The sequence below is a fragment of the Oryctolagus cuniculus genome, chromosome 1 (genome assembly GCF_964237555.1).
Source record: "Oryctolagus cuniculus chromosome 1, mOryCun1.1, whole genome shotgun sequence".
NCBI classification, from domain to species: domain Eukaryota; kingdom Metazoa; phylum Chordata; class Mammalia; order Lagomorpha; family Leporidae; genus Oryctolagus; species Oryctolagus cuniculus.
In genome coordinates, this window is record NC_091432.1 from 118,467,467 (window position 1) to 118,491,886 (window position 24,420).

General features: G+C 49.9%; 1 protein-coding gene across 4 annotated transcripts in view; it reads left to right on the plus strand.

Moving 5' to 3' along the window:
• PKNOX2 (PBX/knotted 1 homeobox 2) overlaps positions 1-24,420 on the plus strand; it is a 274,750-nt gene that overhangs the window by 72,908 nt on the left and 177,422 nt on the right. For all 4 annotated transcript variants that reach the window (XM_008259803.4, XM_002708693.5, XM_051848275.2 and 1 more), the window contains exon 2: positions 2,234-2,303. The gene's annotated coding sequence lies outside the window, so the exon portion shown is untranslated. The remainder of the gene's footprint in view (positions 1-2,233; positions 2,304-24,420) is intronic.

The window sequence follows — 24,420 nt, forward strand, 5'->3', positions numbered from 1 at the left end:
GATTTCATTTGTGGTTGTCATGATGTTTTATTCTACAAGAAATAAAATTGTTAAATGGAAAATGGACTTTTAAATTTTAGTCCCTCCTTTTTCTTGTTAAAACTTGACGAGATGCTTAAATCTGTCCAGCCCACCAGCCACCCTTCTTGGCTTTCCATCCTGTATGTCCATGTCTGCCATCCTTCTTTCAAGTCACTGGTGCCCATCTGAGGATGGACAGTCCCAGAAGGCAAGAATAGAGCATGCAGCTCCTTGAAATTTAATCCAGAGATTTTGTGTACTGAGTTCATATGGTGTTCACTAGTGATGTGCAAGTAGTTTAGAATGACACACGTTGGAGCCCCTTGTCCACCAAGGGCTGGTTCTGAGGTTCCCATTTTTTGGAATAAACAGAGTCTACTGTTCAACACTTTAAACAGATATTTACCGAGACCCCAACTCATGCTGGCCACTTTACTACATTCTGGGGGTATAAAGACGCACATGGGGTTGTCCTTGACCTCAACGATTCACAGTCCAGGGCTCTAGTCTTGTTCCTGATGTATATCCATGACTTATGGGCCTTGATCATGCAGATGTGGGTAGATAGCCCAGAGGACATTATAATCCAATAGAGGGACCATGTATGTCCAAGTGCACGACTCACTAGGTATACCCCGTACCTGAATCTTGCAGCTGAAACCCTGCCTTCTTCTTAGAAGCGTCTCTGGTCTTCATTATACCAAAGGGGTGGGAGTGGGGTACTACTTCATTCCATTTTCTTATAGAAAAAAACTATACTGGTTCTCTGAGCTCACTATCCAGCCTGATCTCTCTTGCCTGGTGCTCAAAGCCCTGGGTGCCATGCCGCATCCTGCTTACTGGGCACTGTTCTCTCCTCTAGCCTCCTTCAGGCAGACTCTCCTCCATGTCCTAGGGTCCCCTATGCCCTCCACCTCACTCTTGCTCAGGTGGGCTGCCTTTTCTTGGCGTGCCCTCCTCTCCCTTCTACCAGCTAAGTCTTGTCTGTTCAGTCCTCCAAGACTACCTCTCTCTGAAAATTCCCTTGAGTGCTTTAACTCTTGCCAACTTCATTTCTCTGTGGAGAGAAAGCGACCTTTCTACCACACAGTTAAACCCAACTTTATTTATAGTCTTGTCTTAGCTGATATTGTTTCCCATGAGTGATATTACTTCCCCAGTGAAGTGGTGGCAACACTTCTAAGACCCACAGATTTTATTCGTGCAACACCCAGTAGGCATAGCTCATGTAGCAAACATGTGATGAATATGTGCTGGATTTTTAAATTTTTTATTGTTTACATATTTGTTTGAAAGGCAGAGGGAGATAGAGAGACAGACACACACAGACAAACACACACACACACAGACCGTACTATCCATTGGTTCATAGCCCAAGTGCCCTCAACAGCCAAGGCTGGCCCAGGCCAAAGCCAGGATTCAGGAACTGTCACCATATGGGTGACAGGAACTCAAATACTTAAGCCATCATCTGTTGCCTCCCAGGATGTGCTTTAGCAGGAAGCTGAATCAGAAGCAGAGTAGGCAGGATCCGAACCAAGCACTCATCCCTATCTGTGTCTTAACTGCTACCCCAAACATCTGCTCCTATGTTTTTTTTTAAATTATTTTATCCCAGACAGAGAATTAAGACTGTCTGGCTGTTGATATCTCCAGTCCTGGGACCAGTTGGACTCTTCACCTTCACTGGAAAGTTCTAAGCTTCCGTAACACTTCCACATTCTCACCATAAACAATGGGGTCCGTTACGTTATTTGCTTGCTTTGTGCAGCCTTCTCTGGATTGCAAGCTTTCGCAGGGCCTCTCGGCTCTGTCCCCCTGCATGGGGCCTTCCATCAGGCAGAAGGCGTGAGTCATGATTAAATGATTACAGCTTTGGTCAGCTAGGGGTACTCAACAGCCAGGAACTATGTTTTTTTCCTCTTGGATTCCTATAGGGAAGGGCATGAAACTCATATTAAATGGGGGCACCAAGTGGGTGGAAGAGGGCGGGATCCCATATCCCTGTCCTGGCTAGCTCTCTAGACAATAATCCTCTCATTCCAGAAGCCCCTTTCTAGGAAACTTTCCCATCCTATGCTGTGGGTACAGGATGGCCAGCCCCGGCTTTGCTCTGAAGCCAAACCTGTCTAAGGGTCTACTCCACCTCTCCTGGCTGTCATCCTCAGCAAACTCTCACTCAGTCTATAAAGGTGTTTTCTTTTATTGACAGGTGAAATCTGGAGCAGGATTCTGAGACTTCCCATCCTCCATGCCGCTCACTGGAAAAGGGGCTGTGAACTGTAAGTAACTCTGATTGATGCTTTTTTCATGCTGACTCAATAAGGGAATGGGTTCAAGACCAGCCCTGAACCTGATCTCTAACAGTCATGCGTTGTGCAAGAGAAACTCTCACAAATGGACTAGTCAGAGTGTAAAATATAGTGGTGCTGTAATTAGATTATGTGTGATTGTGACATATATGACATCCTATTAATTAGACTGTATTGATTGTGCATTAAGGTGGTGTCTGCGTGTTACACGTGTCATGAGTACGGAAGAAGGATGTTTTTGAATTTTCAAGGCCAACCCAGACAGTGAAAGAAGCAAGTGGCAGCATCAGCTTCCAAATGGGGCCAGGTTCATAGCCCACCCTTGCTTTTGCACCTGGTTATTTCTGGGAAGGCAGGGAGAATAAAGGGAACACTGTGGACCACCTCCCTTCCACAGCACCCCCTCATACTTCATGCTAACATAGTCGTGTTTGCTCTCCCCACTAAGTCCACCCACCTGTAGGGCCCCGTCTAAAACCAGCCTCCCCCGTGGAGCCTTCTTTGGTAATTACAGCAAGAAGTGGTTTCTCCCTCTTCTGAGAGTCTGCAGCATCTACCTGCTGCCCTCTCCTCTGGCCAGTATTATGCACTCTGCAGAGAGGCCATGAGCTCCTGGAGGGTGCAGTCTGGGGTTCCTGCTTCTTCCTCTTCCCACCGCACCCTCCACCTAGTCTCAGCGTGGTAAATATTAGCAGGAAGCCCGGGCTACCCTGCGCAGGCTTCTCCACCCTTCTGGGGTTACCCGAGGCTGGGCCGCTGCTGTGACTTTGATAGTACATTGGCTTCCAACCAGTCCATGGAATTATAAATGATTAACCGTTATCAGCGCACATCTTCACCTCTGTGTAAAAATAGATTGACTGTAATGAGTATTTGAATAAATCATAAGAATGGCCGCCTTGCGATCGTCTAACATCCTGCCGATGGCTGCCCGGTGAGTGAGCAGGGCGCCGGCCTCCCGCCTAATGGCCTGCGATTCAGTGCTGGTCGCCTGGGTGATTGACGGGCCTCAGCTCCCAGGGTACCTCCTCTGCAGCCTGGGCTCTGGAGTGGTCGGATCCCCAGGCCGAGGGGGCGGGGAAGGGTGCCTCCCTCCATCCTGTTCCAGGAAAGCCTGCCTAGGAGATGGGGCTGAGGCTGGTGGGGGGAACCACGCTAGAAGATAATGACCTTTGTGAGAATCGATGTCTCCTCGCACCGGAGATTAGAGGGACCTCATAAGTCAAGTCAAGGATGAGGAGCAAGCTGAGCGTGAACCTTTACGAGAGCTGACGGTGGAGGAGAAATAAGTCTGCACATGTCTCTCTGTCCTGGAGGGCAACCGGGCACCTGGACCTGGGCTTCCCACTCCCAGGAAAGCTGCTCCCAGGGATGCACATCAGCTCTGCAGGGAAGAGCAACTTCCTTCAGGTCCCAGGACTCTGCATGGGAAGAGCCAGATGATCTTGCAGGGAGTGGCTTGCCAAGGCCACCTCAGGCCCGAGGATCCTGCCTTTTGGTGGGGGAGAAAGATGAGGAGCAGGAGGCAGTTCAGAGGGACAGAGCCAGTTGAGGAAGGAAGAGTGTGAAAGTCTAAAGTTTCAGAGACAGGGTCAGTGACAACTGGCTCTGAGTGGGAGATAGCATTTCAGTTTAATTTGAGTGGAGTCCCAGTTGCTAGGCCGTGTAACAAATCGTCCCAGAATACAGTGGCTTAATAACACTGATTCTGTGAGCTAGGCGCTCAGCTGGGGCATGACGGTACCAGGTCTGGTGTCTCAGCGAGGTCAGCTCGAAAGCTGCATCATCCATGGCTCATCCGCCCATTCTGCTGGGATGTGCTGGGAGCCGTTGGCTGATACCTTAGTGGGGACTGTTGGCCACACCCATGTGGCTTCTCCATGTGGCCTGATTCCAAGGGTGACATCCTGAGAGAGAGCAAAAGCCAGGTGGAAGCTGTGTCACCTTTTGTGACTGTCCCTCCAAAGTCCAGCTGCATTACCTCCACCACATTCTCTAACTGGGGCAGCTGCAAGGGTCCACCTCGGTTTCAGAGAAGGGAGCAGACACCCCCAGCTCTCCAGAAGGAGTAACAGCATCTCATTTAGAGAAGAACCTGAGTTAGATATGGTTGTAGGCATCTTTGGAGACTACAGTCTAGCTTAGTGGGTATCCACCAAGTGTCTGCTAGCGTCTAGTCCAGCACAGCCTCATCTCTATCCCAGAAAGAATGAAATGGGCCCTTCCTGGGCATGCGGTACTCCTCCTAGAAAGATGAACTAGGTGACTTAAACTGTCCCTTGGCTTATAGAATGTCTGAGTTGGAAGGGCCCCTCTAGGCCAGCCTGGGCTTCCTTCTTGGGCAGGAAACAGAGATGCTGCAGCTAGTGAATCCTCAACCTCATAGTCCTTCTCAGCAGGAGTGGGTCCAGTTTGCAAGCTAAGCTTGAAGTGTCGCCTTAACCTACGACCCGGGACTGCACAGGCCTTGGAACCTTCACTGGCATCCAGGCTCTCCACACCTGCAGAGCCCAAAGCTGGGCTAGGCTTCAGCCAAACATCAGGGTTTACGAAGCTACAGGGGCTGTTCTGGAGACTGGAGAACTCTGGGAACCTCTTGCTTCCTGGTCCTCTAGCCTCCTGCCTTCCCCTCTGCCTCACACCAGGATCTGGGCTCCCTATCATTGTCCAATTTCCTGATTCCAATGCAGTTACAACTGGAAAGAGAAACTGAGTGTCCTGCATGCCTTCTCATGACTTAAGGGCATAGAAACAAAACCCAAGTAACCAAAAGTGGAAACAGAACTGGCTTATCTTCCCCAAGGACTAAGACCTGAGAATGGCTGGGATGGTGGGGGGTATGCCGTAAAGAGAGGGGTATGTGGCCTTGGGCTTGATGGAAAGATGGTGGAGTTCGAAGGTAGGGTTTGGATTCTTCCATGTTGCTCACTATTCATACTAGTAATCTTTAGTACTAGTAACCAACACTAATCAGTAAGTGCTAGGCACTATGGAAACACTTGGGGTGCATTTTTTGTTGAGCCTTTAAACTGCTTTATGGGATCCTGTTACTACCTCTGTATTATGGAAAAGGAGAGGAGGTTAAGAAAACAAGAGAAATACCCTAGGAAGAATCGGAGTTGTCATTCATTCTGTATTCTGTGGACTTAAACCACTTCCCTGTGACTCCGTTTATTCCCCTGTGAAATGGAGATGTCTCATGACATCATGTCCAGCTCTAAGATTCTAGTAAGCTGCTTCTATCTGCTGTGGGCCCACTCTATGGAGGCTCTAGGAAAGTATGGAATGATTTCCCATTTTCTCACTCATGAAACTTTAGGTCAGGAAATGAATGTTTAGTTTGGGCAGGTGAAGGAAACAGACACGAGCTTGAAGATCACTTAGATTTCAAGCCACCTGCTTACGGGAGGACATGTTGGATTTGAAGTCTAAATCTTAGATCTGAATCCCAGCCTCACGACGTAACATCCTTGTGATCCTGGGCACATCTCTTTGGCCTTCAGATTCCTCATCTCTAGAGCGGCCATGGGCTTGTCTGTCCTTCCCTGAACTGTTGGGGGAACTCCAGCTCCTGACAGTACGGGCGCACAATAGGCACTCAGGGGTGCTGTCATTCATTCACCTAATGAACAAATACAAAGTGGAGTCGAACAGAAGAGTTACACCTTTCTGTTGTTGCTGACAGATGGTCAAGAAAGTCTTGCCTTTAACTGTGCTCTCCATAAAAGTTCACTCATAAACTATTAATATTTTAATAATATACATTAGCATCTTGCCCTTTGACAAATGAATATTGAATGAGCAATAAAGAGGCAAAAGAGTAACCAGGTGTACTGCCGCAGAGAGGCTGGAATCTGAGGGAGTTATCCAAGGGGATGCCCCCTTTCCAGAGGCCTGGGACTCACCCCTGTCCCCTGTGACCCCCAGGGAGCAGCTCTTAAACGGAGCTCAGAATCTGGCCAGCACAGCCCGGTCTGAACAGGATTTGCCCTCATTTTTTCTTTCCTTTGGCTGGAGGGGACCTAAGAGAAGAAAGAAAAGGTCATTAAAGAACAGCCAGAGGGGTGGTTTCACCCCCACGTGCCAAACCTTGGATCTCCCCATTACGTTTGCTAAAGGTGCAGGCACACGCTCTCTCCTGCTCTGTAAGTTAAAACTCTGCAGACAGTCAGACTGTGTGCCCACAAGGAATCAGGCAAGGAGCTTAGAAAAAGCAGACTGGTTCCACCCACTCTCTCTCCTTGCTCAACCAGGTCCTGACTGACGGGGAGCGGGTGCTTGGGGTGTGTGTTAAGGTTTGTATGACAGAATCCCCCACCTCTTCCAGCTCCAGGCCCACTGCCACGGCCCTCCAGTTTCTGTTGGCCTCCATCTGGGCTGGGAGTCCTTGAGCGCACAGGGAGCAGTGACAGGGATTCTTCGTGGGTCCGGCTTAATTGGTGTGATTTAATGGTGTTTCTGGCGGATTCAGATTTATACGGCTTTCTGAGCTGCAAATCTGCTTTCTAAATGTAGAGTTTTTGTGGAGTGGTAAAAAATAATGGCTGTTCTGTGATTCCTGCCTCCCGAGCTAGGAGATTGCAATTTACATTATGCAAATAGACATTATGCAATCAAGGCACTTTAGCAGGAATCTGGCTGCGGAGAGGAGAGGCCGCTGATGAGATGCCCAGGTCTGCAACCCCTAGTGGAGGGGCCCGGGAAGAGGGAGAGGAAGTGCAGAGGGAGTGGGGCTAGGGGCTGCTGGGAGACCAACAGGCTATCCCCTTGGTCGGAGGAGGCAAAGTGGGGCCTGCCTGAAGAGGAACCCATCCGGGGAGCTGCCAAAGCAACTCTCAATTAATGGCTTTGTTTAATCATACCCCCTGTCCAGAGGAGTATTGTCTTACGGATAATTTCGTTTGCCTAACGAGATTTTGCTAATTAAATCTCCTTTCAGTTGGTGTGACTATGCCTGCAGGAGAGGGGGCTATTTGACGTCTCCTCCATAAACCTTTCTGGAGAGGAGCTTGGAAGGAGACATGGGAGGGGGAGGAGGAAAAAACACGGGAAGGGAGGGAGACGCTTCCCCGCGGTGAACAGTTTTGAGCAGGGTTTGCAAACGCCAAGGAAGCCTCAGCTTTCCCTGTCCACAAAGCTTTGCCCAGCTAGAAGGGATTCCCCTCTTTTCTCCCTGGACGGCTCTTGTCCCCTCTACCATTATCCATTTTCAAATGCTTCAGAGAGAGGTTCTTACGGACTTCCAAGCACTGTTCCCAGCAGCCCTGGTTGTGGGGGGACCGTGGTGGTGTGGGGACCCCTTCTGTGAGTCAGCCAGTCTGGCTTTTCAGAGATGAAAGCCTGCTCCAAAATTGGCCATTTCTCCAGGGATAATTAATTGCATGAATCAAAGAGGAAACTACCTCGTCAGATTCATTTATCCTCGGAGCCAGGCCAACAGAGCCCCTTATCTGCAGTGGAGCCCAGCGCTGTGCTGGGGGAGCCGGGGCCTGTTAATGCTGCCGCAAGTCCAGGTATTTTCTCTGGATTTGCTGTTCTGCTTCTGCAGTTTCGGTTATCCAGGGTCAACTGAGGTCGGAGAACATTCAATGGAAAATTCCAGAAATAAACAATTGTAAGTGTTAAATAACTTCTATTAGAGTATATTGTCGAAATTGTTCTATTTATTATTAATTATTTTCATTAGTCTCTTATTGTGTTTAATTTACAAATAAAACTTTATCATTAAGTATGTAGGTATGTATAGGGAAAAAAAGGTACCATCCACACTTTCAGGCATCCACTGGGGGTCTTGGAAAGTATGGGTCATGGGAGACTAACACTGTATGTGACTCTCTCACTCCATGCTGGGCCACCCTCAGTGGTTCTTTACCATCTACAGGCTAAAGGTCAGCTTCCTTGGCCTGGATGACCATGACAGGTCACATAGACCCGATTGCTCTATTGTCCTTCAAATACTCTGTATACTTGTATGCCTCAGTCCCTTTGCACTTGCTACTTCTTGGCCTGGAATATCCTTAGCTTGGGCAACCCTTGCTTCTCGCATAATACCTGGCTCACATGTCTGTCAGTGACTACCTCCTTACAGGTGCTCTTGCCTCCCCGACCTGACTCTGATGTACTCCTTCCTCGGTAGATCCGCACAGGACCCCAAACACTGTTACCCACATTAAGGACCGAATCCCCGCACCTAGAATCCTGCCTGCACACCACAGGCATCCTACAGCATTGGTTGAGTGCAAGGATGAGTGCGTGAGCTGGGAAAGGAGTGGTTGATGGAGAGGCACTCCAGGACGCTCCCAAAGCCCCGGATGGACGATGGTGGGGCGCTGGGGGCTGGTTTCTGTCGAGGCCATGAAGTCACCTGTCATCATTGCCTTCGAGCTTGCAGGCAGGAGGATACTTCACCTGTCCATCTCCTTCTATGTGCCGGGCTTTCATTCCTCACATGTTCACAGGGTCTCTGCAGGGTGGGCATTGTTTTGCAGAGCGCACTAGAGTTTGTCAGTCCTTAGCAGAGACCCAAGCAGTCTTTGCTTGTATCTGGGCTTCTGGGAACCGCAGAAGCATCTGCCTATGGGGAGATGAAAGCTCCCACGCGTCCCAGTGTGCACGCCCGCTCATGGTGCCAGGGCTCGCACACAGTCCTGGAAGTGTGCATGCCCCCTCTCCTCCTGGTGCCAGGGCTCGCACATGCATCCCAGTCCTGGAAGTGTGTACGTCTCTCTCCTCATGTGCCAGGGCTTATACACGCGTCCCTGGAAGTGTGCATGCCAGGGCTTGCACATGTGCCAATGCCTGCCTTTGCCTGGGTGCCTGGATCTGGGTGTGCTGAAGCTGGAGCAAAGCACGGGCCCCATGGGGCATCCTCTGGCTGCTGGTTCTGGATTGTTCTGGATGGCATTCTGGATGACAGAGTGGAGCAGTCTGTGTCCCTTGCTGTGGCAGGGGAAGTCCAGGGATCTTCGTGTGTGAGCACACAGGAGCGGGGGTAGAGTGCCAGTGGGACAGTCTTTGTAGGGAGTGGCTCTGTGCCTTCCTTGGTTCCTGAGTTTCAGTGCTCTGCTTTGTGCTCTTAGGTTCAGTACGTCTGTCCGTGATCTCTCTCTTCATCTGGCCTTGTAATCATCCTAATATCCTCTGAGTCTGTGATGTCTCCAAGCACACAGCAGGTGCTCAACAAACACTTGGTGAACCCGCAAGTGAAGGATTGAACAAGTATGCACTTTGGTGTCAGACAGACTTGGGTTTGAGCCCTGGTTCTGTTATTGACTTAGCTGGAACCCTGGGATTTAATTTTTTTATCCCCAGAGCAAGAATAAGCATACTCCCTATTCTATTTTTCTCAGAGGGTTGTTGGCAGAGAATTATAAGAGACATGTGAAAGTGTTTTATAAACTACAAAGCACTGCACAAGTGTAAGAGGTTATTATTATAATGGTTATTACACTTGAAGTGATCATTGTGTTTGAAAATTAGGGATTCTGTTTTCAAGAATATAAAATCATTCAGGCTTGATTTGAACTCTGAGACTTATAGAGCGATCATTATAGGCATTGGTCCTGGATTTGCCCAATGGTGAGAACTCTCAGGGGCAGGAGCCTCAGCCCAGAGACCCCTGCCCTCTCTACTTCCTCAGCGGACTGTAACTGCGGTGGGAGGAGACATAGTCCAGCTTCACTTATGCCATGGGCCCTGCATGTGGACCTGTAGGAATGGTCTCTCCTGAGTTTCAGTCACTGACTTTTTAAAAAAAAAAAAAAAAAAACTTTTTAAAAAAGATTTATTTTATTTATCTGAAAGACAGAGTTACAGAGAGAGGTAGAGACAGAGAGAGTCTTCCATCTGCTGGTTTACTCCCCAAATGGTCACAACAGCCAGAGCTGAGCCTATCCGAAGCCAGGATCCAGAAGTTTCCTCCAGGTCTCCCAAGTGGGTGCAGAGGCCCAAGGACTTGGGCCATCCTCTGCTGCTTTCCCAGGCACATTAGCAGGGAGCTGGATTGGAAGTGGAGCAGCTGGGACTCAAACTGGTGCCCATATGGGATGCTGGTCCTGCAGGCCCCGGGCTTTAACCCACTGCGCCACAGTGCCGACCCCAGCCAATGGCTCTTTAATTCCATGCCTCATTATCTTTGCATATGCTGTTCCCTCTGCCAGGAATGCCTTTCCCCTTTTTCTCCTCTGGTCTTTGGACCCTGTCACACCAAGTGACTGCACTGTCTTCAGGCTTCTGAGAGCCTAGCAAGGACACCTCCCTGGGGGCGTGCATCAGTGTCCCTTGGACTGTTAATGCCTCCCTTACCATCTTGTGTACTCTGCCAGGGCAGGAGCTGGGATTTGCTGGTCCCTGTTGACCCAGAGCCAAGCAAATGAATGGATGGTGAATGAAAAACGCAGGGGAGGGTTTGCTAGCTGCACAGGATTTGAACTTCTGAAGCGTCCTAAGCTCCAAGGGCAGTGGAGGAAGAGGAAGCTTCAGAGAGATTAGCACCACCTTGCAAGCCTGCCCCAAATTTCTGAGATATTTCCCACCTACCCTCACACCCCAGAGGTCAATGAGGCTGATCTTCCCTAAGGACTCCAATCCCAGACAGCTGCTGAGCAGTGAGGCCTCCAGGTTGGAACTGTGTCCTGTGGGCCAGGAGGTGACCGCCTGCTGCTGACCCCTACAGGTGAGCAGTGTCCCACCTGGGGAGGCAGACGCTGCCACTCTCACCCCCAGACCTCCCGGAGGCTGTCTTTTGGCAGCAGGCAGAGAATCTGCTGGAAGCCCTCCCAGGGGCTTAGCTCCCTCGCCTTCTTCCTGGGTCTTGTCTGCTGCCTGCTCGGGATCTCCAACTCCCAAGCCCCACCCCCACGTCACCCTCTCACTCCCACCCCGAGGCAGTCTCAGCAAAGTGCCAGGGGGCTGGGAGGTTTTTCATTACAAAGCGCACTGAACCTGTCTGCGAGTGTTTTGCAAAGTGTTTAATCCAAGGTGTTCCCTCAATTAAGTGAGTGTGAGCATCTGTGCCCCACATCCACCCGCATTTGCATTCTGTGGCGTTCATTGCGGTGGGAAATTGGAAGGCACCTCAGGGATACTTAGGACTGAATTAGGCTGGGCTGGGGTGGGCGCCTGCGGGAGGGTGGGGTGCCTGTGAGACTGGCCCTCGAAGCCCATCCAGTTCTAGGCTGGGACACGAGAGAAGCTGTTTTCTGGTGCAGGGGGCCACATGGGGGTAATGTCCTGGCTCTAGGATCACCTGGGCTCTAGGGTCAACCCTGCCTGGGGCCAAGTACCTGCAGCACTGTCGTTTTATAACGTGAAACCCATTTTTTAATTATATCACATTTAAGTGACCCATCTGGATCTCCCTGGGGGAGCCTTTTTCTGCTAGTGGTGGGGACTTTGCATCATGAAACTGCTCAGCCTTGGTGCTGGCTGAGGCTGGGGGGCAGCTCCTCTTCCTTGTACCATGTAATTCCTGAGACTGCAAGTACTTTAGGAGTCCTGCTGTTATTCTCCTCTAGGATGGGAGAAGAGCTTTGCGATGTGACAGGCACTGAGCACGCACTGTCTGTTGTGACTGTCCCACCAGCCCTGAGACAGGACAGACCAGGGAATGGGGCCGAGAGAGGGGAAGCCACCCCTTCACGGTTCCACAACTAGAGAGTGGAGCACACGGATCTGCTCAGGTCTGGGTGACTCCAGAGGTTTTCTTCTGCACTGGGATGTCTCTCTAAGATGAAGACACTGGGATTTCCAGGAATCAGGAATCTTGCTGCTTCCCCAAACCCAAGCAGCACACTCTGCCTGGTTGTACAGAGGCCCTGATCCTGCCCTCTGTCAGGAGGGCTTAGGCTGGGATCCTTGTGAACCTGGGATGCGGAAGCTCAGCCTGCAGCTGACTCACCCAAGGAAAGGGATTCTGGCTTTGGGGGTTGGGCAAGAAGGGAAAAAAGAATTCTAGGGGATTAAGAAGAGGCCCATACATTTCTGAAGGAACCCCGAGGTCACTGAATTTCTCAGGACTGAACGGAGAAACTGAGACCCAATGGCTTGCTTGTCTAAGGCACAGCGGGTTTGGTGGAGTAGGATCCCAGGATCCCAGGGTCCCAGGATCCCGGCTCCTGGGAAAGCAGTGATGTCAGGGCCTGGGAGGTCTCAGGGGCTCTCTAGGATGGGTGTGGCCTCTCCAGATGCACAGTGCATGAAAGGCTGAGGCAGGGATCTAGGCTGCTGTGGACTCCTCTACTGAGGATCCTTGTGCTCCTAACAGGAGACTTCCAGGTCCCAGAGGGCTACTGTCATCTCCAGCCCGGGCCCTGGGGCATCAGGCTCCACGGGGGGCAGGTCCTCACTAGTTGCTGGAGTTTCACTGAGAGATGTCCAGGGACAGCAGAGCAGACAGGAGGGGGCCTGGGGCCTCAGCCTTCTGCCGGTCCAGTTTGCCCCACGTCTGGGCAGCATCAGGGCAGCTGGAGGGAGAGGTGGAGGAGCAAGAATTCAAGTTCAAACCTCTGTGCTCCCACTTCCCCTTCTGACCAGATAGGATCATGTCTTAGCCTTTGTTTCCCAATCTGTTGAAGAGGAATAATTTCATCTCACAGGGTGTTGGGAAGATGCAAGAAAATAAAGGCATTGGTGGTGCTGGTTAGGGCTCAGGACACTGTTGAGTTCACCTTTGCTCCCCAGGGCCCTGTCTACTTTCCCCTCTGGGGTCCTGGGCTCTGGTCCTAGGTATCGGAAGAGGGAGGCTGTGGAGGTGAGGCTGGGCAGTCCCTGTTCAGCTCCCTTCCTCCTTTTTCTCCTCTTGCCCCTCCCTCTCTCATCAAAAGACTTTAATAAATGCGTCTCAGCATGTGGCACTGCCTGGGGCTTTATAAGAATGAATTGCTTATCCCAGCCCTTACTTCTGAGAAATGACAGTCTACAATCAAAACACATTTATTAGGCACTGGCTGTGTGTAGCACCCAACACGAGGCCCAGCAGGGTCAGTCTGGGAGCGACCCCCAGGACCTCTGACCTCCTCCCAGGACTCTGGCACTTTCTGCTTTCTTGTGTCTCTCTGCTTCTTCATGTGTGGTTCTCTTTGCTAGAACACCCTCCACCCCTCTCGTTTACCCAGTTTGATCTCAGTTTCCTGATAAGGAGAATGTGACCACATCTCAGCTGGAGCTTATCTTCCTTGAATGTCCTGGGCAACTTGGTCACACTGTGTATCAGTTATGGGTACACTAGAGATGCCTGGTTCTAGAAAGAGTACTAGAGGTGAAACAACCGAATGTTAGAGCCAGCATGGTCCTGGGTCGGCTCTTCTGTGTCACCCGCAGGGCAAGTCATGCTCAGTCCCTCCACAGCAGAGAAAGCCCAGTTATTAGAACAACTTCCTCTCTCGTTAGCCTTTGGCACTCAATAAATGCTTGTTTTGTTGGACAGCTTCACCACTGGCATGTTTGCAGGGTGTTCGGTCTGAGAGCCCTTCCCTGCCTCTTGTATTTGCCATTCTAGTAAGTGTTGGCTCTCTCCCACCCAGCCCCAGGATATGAGATCTCCAGATGGGGTGTGGGATAGGCAGGGAAGAATGACCCCCCTCTTACTTGAATCTCTGCCAAGGACATTTCCTTTTCCTGAAATCTTTCTGTTCTCTCTGTGTGGCCGGGTTCTGCCCATCCCTCCAGCTCCCATGCCACCTCTGTACAAAGTCTTCTACATCCCTCAGTGAAAAATAATTTCTCCCTCTGAGGCGGGAACCTGCTGACACTGTCCAGTGTCACCTGCATCCCGCTGAGCTGTGTCAGTACAGGGTCTCCGGCTGCTGCTTCTGCAGCCTTTGCTCCACGTGCCTGGCATGTTCTGAATTCACAACACATGTGAGCCGCGTGGATGTGCAAACAGGAATGCTACTCCTAGCTTGTTGCAGAGTGAGGGGTATGGGTTCTTCTCTCATCTTCCGCTTTGAGTTTTTTTTTGCCCCAGGGTTCTGTTAGACCTGAAGGCGCGTTCTTTACCAGTTACTGGAAACTAGATGCTGTGGCCAGCAAAAGAAAAACAGGTGTTAGATTCTGCTTGGCCTACTGAGCAGACTGGAATTACTTCTGCATGGCAGGCCTGGCCCGTCCCAGGATACTGATATCTACAGGCGAAGTCTCCAAAACAGAGTAAACAAGGTGAGCCATTGGAATAAGAGAAGAAAATGGTACAGTTTAATCTACTTGAATTTTATCTTATCTTGTTTAGTTTTCTCTTTTTGAATGCATTCCATAAGACATCATATATTGGTAGCAGATGCAGTATATCCACACACACACACACACACCCACACACACAAATGTATGTTATATGTGTGTGTTGTGAGGGTGTATTAAAATCGTTTTTGCTGATGGAGATGTAAAAACATCAGACTTGGATGAAATCGTGATACTTAAGGCACATTCGCTGGGAACTCTGACAATGCCCCACCCTCTGGTGTGGCCTTACTCTTGCCTAACACTTTATGAACTGAACCTTGCTGTAGGATGAATTCCTTAAGGAAAGGAACTTGGGAATCCCGCTCTCCTGTGAACCTCCAGGTCCTGGTCCATAGCAGGTGCTCACAAATAAATGTGACTGGAATTCTGTTGATTTGAATTGAGACCATTAGACAATCTTTTCAAGTTTTACCATCTGACTTGGCTTTAATCCTCCTTTGTTTACTTCCCAACAATATGCTTGATGAATTTATGAGTGAACCAGGAGGCAGCAAATCACCAAATATGTGCCTACTGTGTATGGTTCTGAGCCAGGTCCTAGGAGTGACCTCACTGAAGTCCCTGACCTTGAGATACTAATCTTTTGCTTTCAATGATAAACAAACAAACAAACAGAATCTAACCAGATAAGAGATTTTCCTAATGTACATTGTCAAACATTTCAAAAAAGCAGAACGTCATGAACTCCGTGGACTCATTACCCTTCTTCAGCAAATAGCTGCACACCATTCTTCAGTGGGGTCATTTAGAAACAAATCCCAGGCCTCATGTCATTTCCTCTGCAAAAGCTGCGGCACTCACAGCCTTTTAGGAAAGAGGCAGGCTTCTCAACACCTGCAAATGTGCTGAAGGGACTGTGTGAGACCGTGCTGGGCTCAGAGCAAGCCAGGAAGCATCAGTGGTCCCAGGGAGAAAGCAGAGAGTGGTCAGGAATGATTCTTACATAGATGTTGCTTGGTTGAGACTCTCCTCTTAACTTCTAGGCTCCTGTGTTGAAATTTCAGAACCAAGTAAGGGAGCTATCAGATAAGGAGTGAACATGAGAGAAAGGTCAACAGGGAGAGATGGACAGAAGACAGAGGGAACACTTACAGATCTACGGTTCACCTCTTTCTGGCCAAGACGAGAGAATCCAAGCCCAGAGAGCCGAGACCACCTGCCCACAGTTGCACAACCAGCGATCTGCAGGGGCAGACTGGAGCTTGGGCCTGGGCTCCTCCCTCTGCCTCCAGCCAGCATACTGGGAGCCTACTGCTGTGCCAGGCTGGGCCTGCCTATGTCACACACCCAGATTTCTGTGGCCAGGAATAGCACTCAGGGAGCCCCCAACAAGCTCAGGGCTGTGGGTGCCCCTCCACCCTCCAGCAGCTTCCGGAGGGGGCCAGTGGCCTGCAACCCCGGAATCAACATTGACAGCATGTGACTTCTTTCTTCCTGTACAAGTTGAGCACTTGCCACCCTGCTGTCTGTTTTTCCTTGCTAAGGTTCAGTTCTAATTATGTTGATTTTCTTCATCCCACCCCCTCCTGGAAGCTTATTAGGTTGAATATTTTTATTTATTATCATTTCGCCCAACTCCTGCCAGCATTTCCAATTACTCTCCCCGCTTCCTTGTAATTGTCTTTCTGTAATGGCTCTGAAACAATTGCGCTAAATGAGGTGTCTCCTGGAAGATGAGAGTCTCACTTCATTAAAGGCTAATGTATTCTCAGCTCCAGCTCTGTGGGGCTAGCTTGGAAGGAAGACATTTAAACAGCTTCTTTTATTTTATAGGGAGCAACTTTCAGCGACGAAGATGTCTGTGGGGTATATGTGTATATATGTGCGTTGCCTGGATTTTAATTTAAAGAAAGTTTATGAAATAGTGTAAGTCCCTTACTGACGAGACTCCCTGGTCTCAGGTAGCTGAGATTCAGGCAGATGGGATGGGGGTGGGGGTACAGGGGGTTGGAGGGGGCAGTTTTTGTAGATGTCTCCACCCCTTCCTTTCCTGCTCTGTGCCTGCTGGGTCAACCCCCAGACCTCTTCCTGGCTGCATCCTGAGTCCCTCCCTCCCACATTTTGTGTTAGGTGCCACCGTGGTGATGACCTCCTATTGGGTTCTGTTTTGTATGAATTAAGTCTTTTTCCATTTATATATCCTAACTCTTGCATTCATTTGTTGTTTATTCATTTGTTCTTTGGTATTCATTCAACACATATTTAGTACCCGCTATGTTCAGGCATTATTCCAGTGTGGATATACCCTTTTGGAGCTTAAAGAATAGTGAGAAATAGCGACAAGATGACAGGGGTGCAGGTGCTTCCAGTATTGTGTGCTCAGCGCTGTAATCAGGCATGGGCGGACCACTCTGTGGGCATTAGGGGAGACCCTCATAAAATCTTGATCAGGGAGTTCGTAGGGGCAGGGCTGTCTGGGCTTATACCCCAAGGATGAGGATTTAGCCAGGTGATAAGGGAGCAAGCGGAAATACTCCAACAGAGGGAAACTCATGAGTCAGTCCTGGTGGCCAGAGAGAGATCGGCAGGTGAGGTGACATGCACACTTTCCCATTTGGCAAGAGTGTGGGGCAAAAGCTGTGGTGGGAGTTGGAGATCATGGAGGGTTGTGAAGGTCAGACTCCTGAGTGACCCCATAGACATCAAAGGGATTTAAACAGAGGATTGACAGTGGCAAGATTTGAGCCTTGGAAAGATTGCTCTGACTCAGTAAGTACAATGCATTGGAGGGCAAGAAAAGAGGCCAGGATACTTTGCACGAAGAGGTGATGATGACCTGCCTGAAAACAGTGGCCGTGGAGACAGGGAGAATGGTAGAAATTTAAGACATGTTCCAGCTGGAGAAGTGACAAGCTTGGAACGTCGAGTAGAGGGAGGGAGAGGAAGCACTAGGGATGAGATGGAGGCATTTGGCTTGGGCAACTGGGTCTATGAGTGTAAAGAGGTTCTGAAAACCAGGACAAGTGTGGTTTTCAGTGAGAGGCCCATGTAGCTTCTGCAGGTTGTGGGTCTACCAGACTCAAATTCCAGCAGTGGCTGGCCAACCAGTCACCAGCACCAACAGTCACTAGGTACCCACAGTGCCTTCCAGAGCAGCACCTGCGGGTTGCATGTGAGCATCGGTTCACTCCTTCAAGGGACCCAGAGAGTAGCATCAGTTGACTTCTTTGAAACATCTCCATGTGCTGAACTCTGAGCTGAGCAGGTCACTATTGCCCCTGGCTTCTATCCTAGGCAGCATAACCTATACCTGGGTCTTCGAGTGTTGTTTAAGTAGCTCCCATGATAAAGGCTGCCTCTCCCTTCTACAGCAGTTTTCATTTTATAATCAAGAAAGGGCAAGAAGGCTTTTCCTGATGTTTGTGTTGGAAGTGAAGAATTTAATTCAAGTGCAAGTTTAACATTCCTAATTTGAAAATCCGAAATTCAAAATGCTCTCAAATCTGAAATTTTTTGAGCACTGACGTGATGATGTAAATGGAAAATTTTACATCATGAAACTTTGTTTCATGCATAAAATTATTGAAAATGTTGTATAAAATTACCTTCAGGCTATGTGTATAAGTTGTCTATGAAATGTAAATGAATTTTATGATTAGACTTGGGTCCCATCCCCAAGATATCTCATTAAGTATAGCCAATATTCCAAACTCCAAAAACATCTGAAACCTGCAACAGTTCTGGTCCCAAAGCATTTCGGATAAGGGATACTCAACCTATGTAAATAGAAATGTCTTTATGCCTCTGGGGGCATGTTTTAGGGTCCCTAGAGGCTTCCCAACAGCAATGACGAACATGGAAATAAAAATTGTAGGACTTTCTCACATTTATCAAGCTGACTCTTTCCCAGGCTCTTTTTAAAGCACTTACATGCTTAAACGTCAGTCCCATCCTGTAGATATTATTACTGTTTCTAGTACAAACAGAAGGAAACTGAGGCACAAAAAGAAGTAAGCAGGCTACCAGGACTCCCCAGCCTGCAGCTTCCTTCTCAGAACAAAGGAAGGAGGGAGTCTGGCCAGAGCAGAGCCAGTGGGGACCAGGAGAAGGGGCTTGGCTCCATCCTCCACTCGCTGTCTCCCTTGCTGCCCTCAAGCCCACATGTCCATCTAGGCCCTGTGCAGATGCCACCACTCCCCAGACAGAGCTGTACTCCCTTCCTCCCTGGTTCCCACAATACATGCGTTGTTCAGTTATAGCCCGGCTGAGGAGTCATTATTTCTTTGCATGTCTGTCGCCTTGGCTCCACTTTGATTTTTCCCAAGGAAATGGATTTTGGCTTATTTCTCTTTTATATCCTGGGCACCTAGCACAGAACCTGGCAGCCGGTAGGCTTCCTCTGGACGAATAAAGGCTATGAGGAGCTCAGGACGCTCAGAAGGGCACCAGGGCATCCCAGTCAAGAGGATTCCCTCTTCCCCCTCTCCATTGCAGGAAGAGCACGCTGTGCTGTCCAGAGTGGCTCCAGGCTGGACTCGATTCTTCCAGAGGCAGGAGCAAGAAAATCTCTCTGCCCTCTGGGAAACGTGGGGGCTGAGGTGAAAGCTCCTCCAGCGTCTGCTGACTCTGATGAGGTGCTTATGTAACACCAGGCTTCCTCTGGCTCCCAGGGACTGCGGTGAGCACACACCACAGAAATAAACAAATGGAGGCGCACACCACTTGTGCTATTAGACAACTGGAGTGAGGAGGTGTATGCATCTGACATCTTCAGCGAAAGTTTAGCACCAGGGCAGTTTCCAAACAGCTTTTGCCAAAGAATAAAATGTGTCTTGGCTATTTGAGTGTAAAAAATCACCAATGGTTTTCTGCCTTCCCCAAATCTCAGATTGCACTGTGATTGCCATTCCTCCAAGGCTGAGATGGGGTGGTGGGACACTCCACCCTCCAGAGGGGCTGGAGACACCTCTTGGGAGCTCCCTCTTCAGCTGGTAGAGTCAGGGCTCTGGTCACAGCTCACTGACAGCCAGCAAAAACAGTGACGGGAGAAAGACGGGCAGAAGGAAGCATAGTCAGCTCTCCATAAACACGGGCTCCACAGTCATGGATTCAACCAACCACAGGTCAAAAATGTTTAGGAAAAAAATTGCATCCGTATTGAATATGTGCAGACATTTTGCTTGTCATTATTCCATAAACAGTGCAATATAACAACTATTTACATAGCATTTACATTAAATTAGGTATTATAAGTAACCTAGAGATGATTTCAAGTATAAAAGGGGATGCATGTAGGTTATCTGCAAATACTACCGCATTTTACATAGGAGATTTAGGCATCTGTGATTTTGGTGCCTGAGGGTGGTTCTCTAACCAGACTCCCATGGATGCTAAGGGATGACTGAACTGTACTCCCTCTGAGAACAGGGGTCCTGATTTTGAGTTCTGGTCAGCAGGTAGCTGTGTGACTTTGGGCAAGTGGCTTTCCCTTTCTGAGCTTCAAACAATCAGCTCTTCCCCGCCCAACACACAGGCTTCTTCTGAGTATCTGTACCCCATGTGGCAGTGCTGCCCCTCAGCCAAGTTGCTTCACGGCTGCCAGGACAGGCTGTGTGCCCAGGTGGCTAACGGGGTCTGCTGCCTGCCCGGGCCAGTCCTCTCTCCCTCTCACTCCAGAGCTCAGCCTTGTGATGCCTCACTTTCCGTAACACTGGGGACAGCACCATGTGACTTCTGAGTCTGAGGTCCCACAGAGCTCTTTGGAAATGATTGATAAGGCCTCTGGAGCCTCAAGAAGTGGGAAAATGGCCTTTGTACTGCGTAACAGTGGGCAGCTGGGTGAGAAGAAGTCTTAGACTCCTGAATCAGAACCAGCAGAACATCACTTTGTTCAAGTCAGAAACATTTGAGGACCAATCACCTGGTGTTATAGGAAATACTGAAGATACAGCAGTCCTGTCCTTTCAGAGTTTACAGTCTAGCAGGTGTTCTAGATTAGTAGTGCCCGCTGGTCTCCATTACACAGATAAGACAATAAGGCTGTCCAGGAGGGGAGTGACTATCTCAGGTCATGTGGCCATTGGTAGACTTTGCAGGATCGAAACCCTGCACTGTGAAGTAGGCATGAGTTGGCGCATTCCCAGGGCTCAGAGCTATGCCGGGTACCACCAGGTGCATGCTCTGTACCTGTTTCCATCACATTCCAGACACTGATCCCACATAACCCCTCGCTGGCCCCTGGCTCCAACCCAGCTCACATCCTGAGGTCAGGTATCTGAGGTTGGCTTAGCCCACCCCCAGGGTGAGACTGACAAGGAGACGACAGGAATGGCAGTGGTCCTGAGGCTCTTGGCCTGGCTCCGATAGCACCAGCCTGGGCATTTTGTTCTTTCATCCGGTCAGTGCTTATGGAGACCTTGCCTGGTGCCAGGTATGAGGGAGACTTTGCTGGGCTACCCAGACCAGGTCCCAACCCTCAAGTGGGATTGAGGGAGGGAGAGTTGGACAGTCGCCAATAAATAAACAAACCAGATATTTTCATAGACGATCTGGGCTGTGCAAATTGCATACATAGTGATAAACCAGAGAGTAAGGGATGGGGGCAGGTTTTGCTCATTTCTGGAAACTACCCTGCACAAAGAGACAGAGCTTCTGCTCAGCGCCAGCACTCCAGGGTCTCTAGGGCCTAATAAAGGTTGTCGAGACTGAAGCTCCCAACCCGCAGCTGGAAGCGACATCCAATATATGCCACCCTAGTTTCTACCAGTGTCTCCTTGGAGGGCTCAGTGACCTCTCTCTGCTAAAATTTGGAATCAGGGGTAAAGGAAATACAGAAAGACCAGAAGTGTTGCTCTGATATTCCTTGGGCCTCAATTTTCCAATCTGTGAAATGGGGGGCTTAGCTTGCCTAGGAAGATAGAGAGGATGGGCCCCAGGCAGGCAGATCCTCAGAATGCCGGGAGTGAAGCCTGCAGTACCAAAGGCCACAGAGCAGTGGTGACTGCTGGGAGAACGACTCAGCACCCCCATTCCCTGTGCAGGGAAGACCACTTCTTTCTTCATCTCCACCCTACCCCTGGCAGCCTGGGCACCTGTGTGTTGGTTATTTCTTCCAGAAACCAGACTTCCACCCCTGGTCATCTTGGGAGGCCCTGAGTGGATGGCTCCAGGACGGGCACCCTGGGACCTGATCACAAGCAGCTGGACTACTCCAAGTCACCTTAGGATTTGGGAGCAACTGGACTCAGTCCCTTGATAAAAGCAGGGATGGGACAAGCAGAGATGAAAAGACAAAGATCTGAGTGGAGTTAGATGTAGGGAACCGCATGATCCACTCTGCTGGTTTCTTGCGTTCCTGGGGTTACCTGGGACCTCCAGTGGGCATCTTGTCTCCAGGCATCACAGTACTTTACTCACCATACAATTTCCCCCCTTTCCTATAAGTACCCACTAGCAAAGAATAAAGGGGGCCAAGAAAGTGGGGAGGCGATGGGTGGCTAGGGCATCACACTCAGAGGAAAGTTCAGGAGAGAAAAAGCCAGGCTTGTGTCTTGGCCGCTGGCCTTGTGGGTCTGGCGTCCATTCAGCCTATTTCTGCAGAAGCCCATCAGAAACATTCTTAGGGAAGACGCTGCACTCAGAATCAGATGTCCTCCTTCCCTGGTCAGTTCCCCACTGCCCCAAGTCCTGAGTCAGCCCCTCAGGGACAAAACCAGAAACAGCCGAGACATCCTGATGAGGTGTTATTCATTGCCTGTGCATGTTTGAGGAGAGGGCAGGAGGGCACTCCCCGTTCCGGACAGCATGCACCATGGTGCCTGCCAAGCCAGTGCTGGGGTTCACAGGCCCCAAGCTTCCCAAGGAGGCCTCTCCACATAGCTCTGGGGCTTGGTGGTCAGCGAAGCCTCCTCCTACCAGCGTTCTCATCCTTGGGTGCCCCCATCCTCAGGGCTCGCTTTCTGTTCACCTGACTTCGCAGCCCCCTGTGAGAGAGGCCTCCCCGCAGGCAGTTGGCCGCTTCCCGGCTTCTCAGTAGATCAGTCTTGCTGCTGTGCCCTGGCTCAGCTGCTATAGTGGCTGCAGATCTCTTAGTAATGATCTCCCTCCAGGAGCAGGGGAGCGAGATGCTGCCACTGCTCCTGCCTGGGCTGCCAACATCAAAGCTTTCCGTGTGGCTTTGGTAGAATGTTAAGAACTGCGAGATAATTAAGTTGCATTTCTGTGCATTGTTTACTGTTGCTCTCATCCAATCGCTATTCCATAGGGGCTAATCTGTGTGGGGTTATTTTTTTTTTCCCTTTGCAGTGCCTGTTTTGTACCACATTCTTCATTATGCTTCAGTTACAATTTTAATTTTACTATTATTAAATCTTCCCCAAAGCTGTATTATTCTGCGCCTCTGAGCTGGAATTCCTGATTTGGGGACTGTTTGCATCTGGGCCTGTTCACAAATGATTGTTCTTGTTTACAAAAGAACACACATTAAAACCCAGCACTGGAGGAATCCTGGCTCCCTTCCCTCCTCCCTGCCCCTGGCTCACCTGGTTGTAAGAATTAGAGGAGGGGGATATGGGGAGCAGAAGGGGTTTTTCTGTTGAAAGAGCACCTTTGTGGCCTCCATTGGTCAAACCAGAGGACAGGAAGTTGAGTGTATAGGCTGGGCAGTGAGCTGGAGATTTGGTTTCATGGCCTGTGGGATACCAAGAGCATAGGGCTTCATGTTTATCCTAGCAGTAGTGAAGAGCATGGGCTTTGGAATCAGATAGATCCAGACTTGAAATTCAATTTCTTTGCTTCCCAGGCATCTGATATGGGTAGTTACATAACGTACCTCTGCCTCAGTTTCCTTGATGCAACACTGAGTATGAAGATGATGGTAATACTCTTTTGTTGGTAAGAATTGAAAGTGGTAATGTTTTGGGATGGTGCCTACCATATGGTTAAGACTTAGGAAAGGGCAGCACCATAGTCTGTTGTGTGTTGCTAAAACAAAGTCCCTGAGTCTTGTCCTTTATAAAGAAAAGATTTTTTTAATGCACAGTTCAAGAGCATGGCACCAGCATCAACCGTGCTCGGGGGGGAGCCTTGTGGCAGATGGCATCACATGATGAGGTAGGAAGCAAGAGAGATTTGGGGACTAGCCTCTCACCCTTTGTATAACAACCCACTCTCATGTTCAGTTCCTATTTTCTTCTGAGGGTGAGGCACCAATCACCTTCTTTTTTTTTTAAGATTTATTTATTTATTTGAAAGTCAGAGTTACAGAGAGAGAAGGAGAGGAAGAGAGAGAGAGAGAGAGGTTTTCCATCTGCTGGTTCACTCCCTAATTGGCTGCAACGGCTAGAGCTGTGCTGATCTGAAGCCAGGACCCAGGAGCTTCCTCTGGGTCTTCCTAAGTGGGTGCAGGTGCCCAAGGACTTGAACCATCTTCTACTGCTTTCCCAGGCCATAGCAGAGAGCTGGATCAAAAGTGGAGCAGCCAGGACTCAAACCGGCACTGCAGCTCAATAGGCTAATCCTCTGCCTGCGGCGCCTGCACCCTGGGTTCTAGTCCTGGTCGGGGCACCGGATTCTGTCCCGGTTGCCCCTCTTCCAGGCCAGCTCTCTACTGTGGCTCAGGAGTGCAGTGGAGGATGGCCCAAGTGCTTGGGCCCTGCACTCGCATGGGAGACCAGGAGAAGCACCTGGCTCCTGGCTTCGGATCAACGCGGTATGCCGGCCGCAGTGCGCCAGCCGTGGTGGCCATTGGAGGGTGAACCAATGGAAAAGGAAGACCTTTCTCTCTGTCTCTCTCTCTCACTGTCCACTCTGCCTGTCAAAAAAAAAAAAAAAGGCACCCATATGGGATGCTGACACTACAGATGGCAGCTTTACCCGCTATGCCATAGTGCCAGCCCCCCAGTCACCTTCT